We start from the raw sequence: 10449 nt of genomic DNA, 5'->3' as shown, positions 1-10449 counted from the left end.
CCTGCCCTCAAGAAAAACAAGACAAATTCTTGAGAAGCCAGGCACAAAGAATGCAGAAGTCACTGGGCAATGGGGTCAGTAAGATAAAACATAGGTGCGCCCCTTGAGGTGGGGGCCTGGCCAGCTTTAGTGGGTCCCTGGAAATGTGAGCTTCCTGGGATGAGGCCCAGGGCCGAGGAGAAAGGCTGGCAGTGAGGAGGCCGGGGGTGGTAGGCAGTGGCCACAGGCACTGCCCCTCCCCGTGTAAGCATGCTGCCGTGGCCATCAAGAGGAAAAAGCTGTTTCCCCTCCTCCTGAATCTGGCCTCACCTTCTGACTTGCTCTGACCACTAGAATGTTGTAGAAGTAACCCTGTGCCAGCTCCACAAGTAGTCCTGAAGAACCTGGTAGCGTTTGCTATTATTCCATCGGAGGCCAGCTGCCATATAAGAAATCCAACTATCCTGAAGCTGCCATGCTGGCCACGTGGAGAGGCTATGTAGAGCAACACTGGGGTGCCAGGCATGTGAATGAAGCCTTCTTGCCCCTTCCCTCCCAGTCCAGCCACCAGCTGAATGCAGCTGAGTAAATGACCCCAGCTAACACCATGTGGAGCAGAAGAGCCAACCAGTTGAGCCCTGCCCACATTCCTGATTCACGGAATCACGAGAAAAAATAAATGGTTGTTTTAAGCCACTAACTTTTCAACTTCACTCTTGCGCAACAATAGTAACTGGGACATTTGGGTTCTTGTCTCAGTTCTGACACTCACAGGTGAGATGGGTAACCTTGTCAGGGCTCAGTTTCCTAATCTGCAAAATGAAGGTTACATGAATCATGCATCTAAAACCCTGGGCACAGGGCCTGGCACACCACGTCTGTTCACACCGAGAATGTGATTCTTCGTGAGGCAGTCCCAAGGTTCCCATACTCATGCTCCACCCTGGCTGAGTGATGGCCATTCACATCATCTTGTCCCAGGTGTTCACATGAATGGCCATCATTCTCCTCTAACAGGAATGGCCTGTCACCATGGCAGCACCCTGGCTAAAAGAAGTGGCTTCTGAGCCAGACAAGCATGGACACGAGCCCTTCTCTTCCAGTTTCTAGCTTTGTCAGCTCAGGCAAGTTATTTAATGTCACTGAGCCTTGGTGTCCTCACCTGAAAAGAGAGGAAGTCAGTCAAATTCCTCCTCCAGGAAGCCTACCCTGATTAACCTCTCCCCACCGCCTTTCTCTAAATAGAGCTTTGTCATGTCCTGCTAACAAGTCAAGTGCTAATTTCTGAACTTTCAGAAGGGAGCTGGAATTACCTGTATTGGTTGGGAAAAGGGTGTGGGGGACCCTTGACCGTACTTCATTAGTAAAAATAGCTCCTCTTGATCAAGTCGAAAGAGTTTGCTAAGTACTTTGCACATATTGTCCTCACAAGTGTCTATGACGGAAGTAATATTGTCACGACTCCCCCTGTAGAGTAAGGGTCCTTGCCTTAGGGGTGAGGCCTTGCAGTGGACACTGTAATTTGTTGCTGTGTCCAGCGTGTTTCTGTGTGTGGACACTAGTCCTTCTGCCTACATACCTTAGGCACTCATAACAAAATATGAAGAAGAAATATGTATAGAAATCAAAACGGTTGTTTTCTCATCTGACTCACCCCACCTGCCCTACCTTCGAAGTATATCCAGAAGTACATAGGTCCCGTCTCACTAACCCGGCCACTACCACCCTTTGCCCGCATCCCTCCAATAGTCCTGTTCCCCCACTCTCCCACCCTTACCTCCGACAGAATGATCCTCTTCAAATGCAGGACAGATGATGTCATTTAGTCTGCTCAAAACCCGTGATGGCTCCCATGTTGCTCAGAACAAACACCAGTGTCCCCTGACACGATAAGGCTAAGCAATTCAATCAATTCAAGGAGAACTGGAACACGCAGTGTGGGGACTCACGTTGTAGACCATCCCAGCACCGGCTAAGGAGCTCTTTCTGTGTGCACGATCCTCCTGCATCCACTTCAATGGCCTCTCATTAGAGGTGAGGGCTCCATTATTACCCTGGAATAGAAGGGACCAGAGCTGGGGTTTCCTGGGGTACCTGGTAGGTGGGAGAACCTGGGGGACCCTGTCATGCTCCACAACAGGCTCCCTTCCAAATGAACCAAGCAAGTGACAGCCCAGGTTCAAAGAGATCAGGTGTCCCTGGAGAAAACATGACAGCCGGTGGTGACTTTCAACTTTTCCCAAGTGACAGCGTCCTTGAGGTCAACATTTAGGATCGCTACCCTGTGGTTTGGAGAGATGGGGTAGAGAAGACTTCCCTGTTACAGACCAGGAGACTGAAGCTCAGAGGCATTACGTACCCTATCCAAGATCACTCCACCTCCTACAAGCCTAAGATACAAGGAACTTTTCTCACTGCTGTATCGGACTCAGATGGTTTCTGGGCTGGTCTCTGAGCTTGAGCCAATGACTGGTTGACTCCCAAATTAATTGGCTCCAAAAACCTAACTTACATGTCACTCATTTTGCATCCCTCCCACATCCTAGCACGTTGTCAGGTGAGTGACACCTCGTGGGCGCTCCGTGAATATTGGGTCAATGTACCAGGCAGCAGCAGGTTGTGCTAAACAAGGATCCCCCTTCATCACCCCAGCCCCCCCCCCCCCCCCCCGCAAAACCGGCAGGCCAGCACCTTTGCTCCCAGCCAGCAGGGGGCACGCAGACATTGTTTCTGAGGGGCTTCTCACCAGCCTCTGCCAGCGCCCTTCACCGTTCTCCCCTCCTGTGATTGAGTGCGTGTTAGATATACAGGGGCCTTACTTCAACCAGCCTGTTTAATGTCAGGAGCCTTCCAATTGTGCGGTCTCCCCCAAAAGGCAGCCCCTCTGGCAATGCATGTGATCTAATATGTACTGAGTGGTTTCTACACCAGGCACATGCTAGGCCAGGGGTGTCTAAACTTTTTTCAACATTTTTCACCAAGGGCCATATGCGGTAAAATACACAAACAGCCGGGCCACTCACTCGAGGTGAAGTACATATTGCCTCACCTGGTTTATGTAAGTAAACTAAATATATTTTTGGAATTTGCTGCAGGCCAATTAACAATGGATTGCGACTGCAGTTTTGACACCCCTGTGCTAGGCACTTGACAAGCACAGTCTCATTTCATCTGGGGCGATAAAATGATCAATTTTACAATTGAGAATACTAAGGTAGTGTTTTTACCTCATTAAAAAAAATGAGAATACTGAGATTTGGGGCTAAATGGTTTGTCACCCCTACCCTCAAGACCTCCCTTTCTGCTCCCTGGTAGTGGACATGGGCAGGGGGCACCTGGCTGAGGCCTCGCCTCTAGAGAGGGCTGGATTGGGAAAAACCCTTCTCAGAAGAGGAATGGTTCCTGCCCCAGCTCTGTCCAGGTTCCTGACTCCTCGTGTTTTGTCACTGTTCCCCAAAGCTCTGGGCAGGCCCCTTGAGCCTGCCAACTCTGTGCTGCTTTCATGGGGCACGCAGGGACACTTCCTCCTGGTGTCAATTCCAGCCACCTGGCACATACTGGAAAGTGTCCTAGAGGGTGCCAGTGGTGGTGGTAGGGAGGTGAGGGCCAACTCCATGGGAGGGGAGAAGGCATCACAGCATGCCACAGTAGAACCAGCTAGCCCATTACCTCTGCCATTTTACGTGCAAGGAAATAAACCCAGACGGCAGAGGTCACTGGCCCAAAGTCGCTTAGCGTGTAGTGGCAGAACTAGGGCTAGAACCCAGGACTCTGAGCTGCCAGTCATTCCTTAGGCTTTAGCTGATGTTCTCCACGGCCTGGAATTGCTTCCTTCCCACCACCCAACTCCCCACCACACCTCAGCCAGAGTCCACGGTAAATCCTTCCCATTCTGTTCTGGGCCCAGCTTCATGCCCCTCTTCCAGCCTTTCTCAACCTGTGTTAGAACCATTTGCTCTCTTTAATTAGCCTACAGCACATGTATTCTATTATGGGTTGGTTTGCCTCAATTCCCCAGCTGATCTTTAATACAAATGCCAAGGGGTAGGGCCATACACCGGGCCAGGTGCTCATACACCTGAATTTGAATGTGGCTGGGCCACTAACTTGCAGTGTGTTTCAGGGAGGTCACTTCACTTCTCTGGGCCTTAGTTTCCCCTCTGGTGTAGAAAATGGCTTTTCTGAATCTATCCACAGAGTCTATCTCTGGCCAGAGCACACAGGGCCCTGTCCCTGCCCTGGATTCAATGGAGGCAGCAGTCTCATGTTTTCTCTTTCTTAAATACGTAGGATTTGGGGAGAAAGTGGGGAGTTAAGTTCTGAGGCTGAGAGAAATTTAAAAACCATTTTGAGGTCTTTTCTATTCTAATCTTGTTTGCATTGCACCCCCCAGTTGCTAGCAGTAATATGGCATCTTGCAGAGAGTATTTTCTAGAATGTTTAGTGGACAGAATTGAATGTCGGTGCTGAACTTGGCTGGGCAGGGGAGGGGCATGCAGGAAGTAGACAGCCAGAAGGCAGGCATGAGGAAAAGGGGACCTGGAACTGGCTTCTAAGGTGACGAGGGTCTTTGTAAAGGGGCTAAGCCTGCCTTGAGTCTGCAGCTTCTGCTCCTCACCTCCTCCAGGTTCCCTTCTGGCTTGCCCTGGAAGTGAGACTGCCTCTCTCAAAACCCTGCGGTGGGGGGGGGGGGGGGGGGGCACAATGTCCTTGCACAAACCCTGCCCCAACCCCTGCTGCCAGGGCCGCCCACATGCTGGGCGGACAAGAGTCTGGCAGACACTGGTGTGGCTGAGCTATCCTGGAACAAGGTTCAGAAAGGCCATGGGGCTGGCATGGAAGAAAACTCGGTGGCCTGGTCAACAGGCCAAAAGCCAGGCAGGCTGCCAGGGCCCAGGGCCCCCAAATACAGGCCTTCCCAAGCTGCAGATGTCTGCGGGGCTCATCTGGGAGGGGAGGCTTTGTGCTTTTTTGTCAGTTGCAGGCCCTGTTTTATGTTGTGTGGGTATGTTAGTTCTGCTTCCAAATCTTGGCTCCTCCTGGAGCTACAAATTACACTCTAGCCTTCATCCTGTAGCAGGGCTTCCATGCCCCAGGGTAACCAGGGACCACCCCGATGGTACAAGTGTGGCTGCCCACAATTAGAAAAGCCTGTGTCACGCAGTGTTTTACTCTGACCGGGCTAAGAAAGGGCCCGAGAAGAACAAAGGAGAACCATTGTTACAGCCCCAAGAAGTTCCATCAGACACTTACTAGCACAATGTTTGAATTTCATTGTCATTGTCATTTCGTTGTCATTCCAGCACCCACTTACCTCTGAACTGCTTTAAATCCTACTTTATTACTATTTGCCACATACTTTGGGTCACTCCTCACAGTCATGCATGTAGTCACCTCAGACTGTCTCAGCAGGAAAGTCTTTAACTTTTAAGAACCTGCTATGTGCCAGGTACTGTGTTAGGAACTGTGCAAACTTTATTTTATTTAGCCATCACTACAACCTTGCGAAGCTGATCTGTTAGGATGCTTTTGGCTGCAAGTAACAGCAACATCAGCTCCGTTGGCTTGAGCCAGTGGTCCCTCATTGAACAATGAAGAGATGATTATCTCAAAAAATAGTCCAGAGGTGGGTGGCTCCAAGGCAGGATAATCCAGCTGCTGAATTCGGCTACTAGGACCCAGCTTCTGGCCACATATTTCTATCCTATTATGGTTAGCGTGTTGGCGTGGTTCTCTGACGAGATGTCTTCATCACAGCAAAATGGCTGCTGTAGCCCCAGCCATCACTCCAGACATAACATCTGGCTGCAGGACAATTGTTTCTCTCATGTTTTAAGAGCAAAAGAATATTTCCTAGAACAAATCTCCATACACCTGTCAAAAAGATTCCTCCCTACATCTCATTGACCAGAACTGAGTCACAGATCTATCCCAAAATGAATCGCTGACAAGCAGAACCTGGGATACCAAGCTTAGTGTAGACTGATCAGGACCCCTCCTTCCCCCACACCAGGCACATGGAGGAGTAGGAAGACTTCTGAGAAGAAATTCAGGGCACTAAGGAAGAAAGCAGTACTGACTATTGGATGGCAATCAACAATGTCTGCCACACAGGTAATTGTTATCTTCATTACACAGATGGGAAAACTCAGGCTAAGAGAGACGAAGTAATGACTTAAAGTAACAGTCAGAGGCCAAGTTAGGATTTGAACCTAGAACTGTTTGACTCCAAAGCCCTGGCTCTTTTACTATATGATGTACCAAGCATTATTCCCTATCTGCTTATGAGTAAGAAAGATTCTTATATCCACATGTACCTCAAATTCTTGTTGGAACAAGGATGGGTATAAATAATATACACATACACTCATACACTGTTTTACTGGCAATAAAATTATGTTATAAGAATTTACATTCGAGGGCCTGGCCTGGTGGCTCAGGTGGTTGGAGCATTGTGCTCCCAACCTTGTTGAGGTCGCCGGTTCGATTCCCCTATGGGCCAGTGAGCTGCACCCTCTACAGCTAAGATTGTGTACAACAGCTTTCCCTGGAACTGGGCTGCTGTGAGCAGCCAGAGGTTGGCGTAATCTGCCGCCGGCTGCTGTGCTGCCTGGGCTACTGTGTGCTGCCATGAGTGGCCAGTGGCCAGCGTGAGTGGCCGGCAGCCAGCGTGAGCAGCCGTGAGCAGCCGGCAGCCGGCGAGAGCTGCCGTGAGCTGCTGTGAGTGGCCTACCGACGACTGGTGACCCACTGCCTCAGTCTGGGGGAGCGCAAGGCTCATAATACCAGCATGGGCCAGGGAGCTGTGTCCTACACAACTAGACTGAGAAACAATGGCTTGAACCGGAGTGGGGGTGGGGAGGCAGAAGAAAGGGGGGAAAAGAATTTACATTCGGGTACATTCATTTGACTAACATTTATTTAGGCCCTTCTAGGTGACTTTGGGGATAGAAGGTAAGCCCTAGCCTTGAACTTCAACAAGTCACCAGTGGGGGAGTTGTGTTCACAGATAACTACAACTCTGTGATATATGCAGATTGCCATGGGATAACAGAGCTGGAAATGCTGGCGATCAGTTTCATAGGAAAGGTGAAAACTGAGTTGGGTTTTGAAAGATGCATAGAAGTTTGCTCAAAGAAGAAGAGAGAGAAAAAAGTTTTTAGGCAGAGAAAAGAGCCCTGGAAGGGCATGGACTTGAAAATTCATGCGGCGTCCGAGAAACAAAGAGGGATTTAATGTGGTCAGAAAGTAATTGAGGGGCAGGAAGAGGCAGAAAGAGAGGTTGGAGGCAGTTTCCCAGGGGCCTTGTGTCCAAGCAAAGGAGTTTGTCTTGATTCTGTTAGGCATCTGGAAGATCTTTAAGTAGGACAGTAAAGTGATCAGATTTGAATGATTTTGAAAACTTGAGGCCCCTTAGGAACCCAAGTGAAAGGGAGTGGGCAACGTAGAAGGGAGAAATCAGTGGCTCGGACTGATGTGTGCTCTCGACGTGTGGATTTCAGAACAAGTTAAGAGAAGTCATCAAGAAGGAAGGCTAGGAAGGTGGTCTCCTGACATCAGCAGTGTGGCCAACTTGGGACTGATGGGTCTCTTCAGGGATGAGCAGGACCTGCGAAAGGTTCGAGAAGACCCACAAAGAATACGAATAACTTGACTAATGTATCCATACCGAACAAACACACTGACTCTGAGATTGCTATTAAAAGCTAGCATCGACTGAGTGCTTGCTAATTCTAGGCACTCTGCGAAGTACTCTACATGCATTATCTTATTTAATTCTTACACGAATCTTGTAAGGAAGGTGTAGGCTAAATTATATGAAATTGCCAATATGTGATATGTTTACCGTATGAAAACAGATCAGGAAGCCTTGAGATTGGCACAGGTCAGAGTCACACATAACAGACTCAGGAGTTGAACCCAGGTCTGTCTGATAAGGACTCTAAGTAAGGAAACCCTGAGTTCTAACTGTGGGCACCACTTACTAGCTGTGTATCCTTGGACAAGTTACTTAACCTCTCTGAGCTTCTGTTTCTTCATCTATAAAATGGGGATAATAACTGAACCCCCTTCATTAGGTATGGATTAGAAGAGAGACTGCATTAAAATACTTAGCACCATGCCAGACATAGAAGAGGTGTCTGATGAATGTTAGCTGTGTTTGTCATTGTTGCTATTAATATTCCAAAGTCTGGGCTGTTAGGCACTTTTCCAACCTGCTGTGGGGGAGATACCTTTTGGAGTCACTGTGTCCCGTGGACGGAAAATAAAAAAGATTTTCCTGCAGGAAACATGGCCAGTTCCAGTGTTACCAGTAAATAGTTTTCAAACTCACGGGGTGAGGAGAGCCAGGAGCTGTGTCCTCTCATTTCCAGCACTGCAGGTCCCGGCTTGTTCCTTCCTCTCTTGAGGTCTTGTGTCCTCATGGTCACAGGGGACTGACCTGGGAGGAAGCAGACGTTCCCACCGTAGAGTGGCTGCAGCAGCTCTGTTCTCATTCAGGGCGGCCTTCCACTGGAACTATTTCTTCCTTCTTCTCCCATGAATCAACCTGAATAAGAACATATTTCCAGAAAAACTCTGGCTGCTGAGAACCACGTCCATCAGTGAGGGGTCGTGTGAGTGCCCATTGCCCTGAGGCCTCATGTATGTGCTTTCTGGTTATGTCCAGATGTTTCTGATACATGTGTGCATGCAGCTGTGTGTGTGTTTCTGGGCCCAAGTGGAGCTGTGCTGGCATGGGTTGGGGGTTGGCAGCACCCTTGGCAGCCACATCCCCCGGACACCTTTTACCCATTACATTCCATGCCTGGGTGGGGCGTCTGCTTGCTGGGTGAATACTGACTCCCCGCACTTCTCCATCTAAATTTTGGAGCGTTCTTGAGACAGAAATTACAAGTGCTGCTAACTTGAGAATAAAGTTAAAACCCTGGCCCCCAGCTGTTCTCAGCGTATCTTCTGGAGACGGATGCTTCCACTCAGAGACCGACATCCAGGCAGCTGCACTAATAAAAGGCTGAAAGAGGTCGAGAGCAGGCAGGCCAACTAAACCACACCTTCGTTTCAGTGCTTTTGGATGCACACAGATCTTTCCGGCACCGTCTGCCCTTTTGCTTGGCTGCACTCTTGCACAAGACCTGGCTGCTCTTAGCTCAGTCTCTCTGAAAAACATGTTCAGCCCCCTCGAGAGAAACTCAAAACACAGACACTCCTTATACATTTTCCTGAAAACATTCGATAGCTCCAGCCTGGGAAACCTTCCAAAAGTTTGCCAAACCAAAGATGATGATGATGATGATGATGATAATGAGATGGGGGAGAAGAGAAGCTTGGGCAGACACTCCTATTGGTTAATGTTCAAAGGAACAGACTTGGATTGTAGGGAAAGGAAAAAGGAAGGGTTTTCCAGGTCAATTTAAACATTTGTGCTGTTTGTTATAAAGGCAATTTCAAAATAGTTGACCTCCCCAAAGCGATTTTTTGGTATCCACTCAGAGGGCAAAAACTTACCCTTCCTTCCCCCATCTGGAAAGTTTTCACACCAGAGGCCCCACTCATTCCTGAGCTCTGGCTTTAGAAAGAAGGACTTTCCCAACCTTCCAAGATTCCCTGCCCTCCCTCACCCCGCTGACCCATAAGGAGTTATTTTTGCTCCACCCTGAAGCAGCTGCATTCCAGCTGTGGTGCTATTATGAAACATTTAGGAATCCTCTGGCTGGAAAGGTAAATGAGGAATGTGTCCTAATGACACCTGAATGCAAAAAAAAGTCTGCAGAGAAGCACAAGGAACCAATTCTTGACTTAGGGTTCCCTTTATAATTCTGCTCTACAGAAGAGCCAGCTGTTAGGTTACAGAAAAAATGTTTAGTGGTCATCCAGATGAAAGTGATGAACAGCCTGACCCCCAACCCCACTCCCACTGTGAAATGCAAGAAACAAAATTCAAACATATTTGTGAAGAGTCGAAAATATTTTCACTTACTCATGAGCTCTCGTCTTTTTAATTAAAGCATAGCAACTTGCTCAAAACAAGTCTGTGGAACAACAGAGTAAACAGAACCTTAATTTAGGAATTTGCCAATTGATCTTGACTACTCTAAGCAGGGTATAATGGCTGTTTAGAGGCAGACAATGGGGCAAGAGTCTCCTAGGAGGTTCCTGTCCCTTCCAAAGATGGTGTCTGCCTGAGGATTCAGGTGGAGACGGGACCTCGGAGACCAGCGAAGAGCCTTTACATACATACAAGTTGGTCAGACAGGGCAGGCAGGAGCAATGGCTTTTCAGGCAACTGAAGCCCCGAGCAGCTGTCAGAACAACTGCCACCAAGCTCTGCTGATTGCAGCAGTGCTGCAGCATTAACTGAAGCCTTTCCCCTCAGGGTCTTCCCCATCATATCTTCTGGGACTGCACTGTAGACCTCAAGCTAATGGTAGCCCATCTCACTGCCTGATTTTAGGATGGCCGGCAGCA

At 48.8% G+C, this 10449-nt stretch overlaps 1 long non-coding RNA gene across 2 annotated transcripts; it reads right to left on the bottom strand.

The window, feature by feature from the left end:
* Positions 1-222: 222 nt before the first annotated feature.
* Positions 223-9571, bottom strand: LOC141570523 (uncharacterized). Of its 2 annotated transcripts, XR_012494585.2 has the most exons (4): positions 9490-9571; positions 8315-8530; positions 1757-2033; positions 223-1141 (listed from the first exon to the last, which is right to left on the bottom strand). It is a non-coding gene; the product is annotated as an uncharacterized LOC141570523 (long non-coding RNA). The 2 variants fall into 2 exon arrangements; XR_012494584.2 differs by lacking the exons at positions 223-1141; positions 1757-2033 and adding an exon at positions 5874-7588.
* Between the last annotated feature and the right edge of the window lie 878 nt (positions 9572-10449).

This window comes from Rhinolophus sinicus, chromosome 3 (assembly GCF_057876585.1).
Source record: "Rhinolophus sinicus isolate RSI-liver-muscle chromosome 3, RSI-T2T, whole genome shotgun sequence".
Classification (NCBI taxonomy): Eukaryota; Metazoa; Chordata; class Mammalia; order Chiroptera; family Rhinolophidae; genus Rhinolophus; species Rhinolophus sinicus.
Note: the sequence above shows the minus strand (reverse complement) of the source record. Positions and strands in the feature narration are given on the sequence as shown.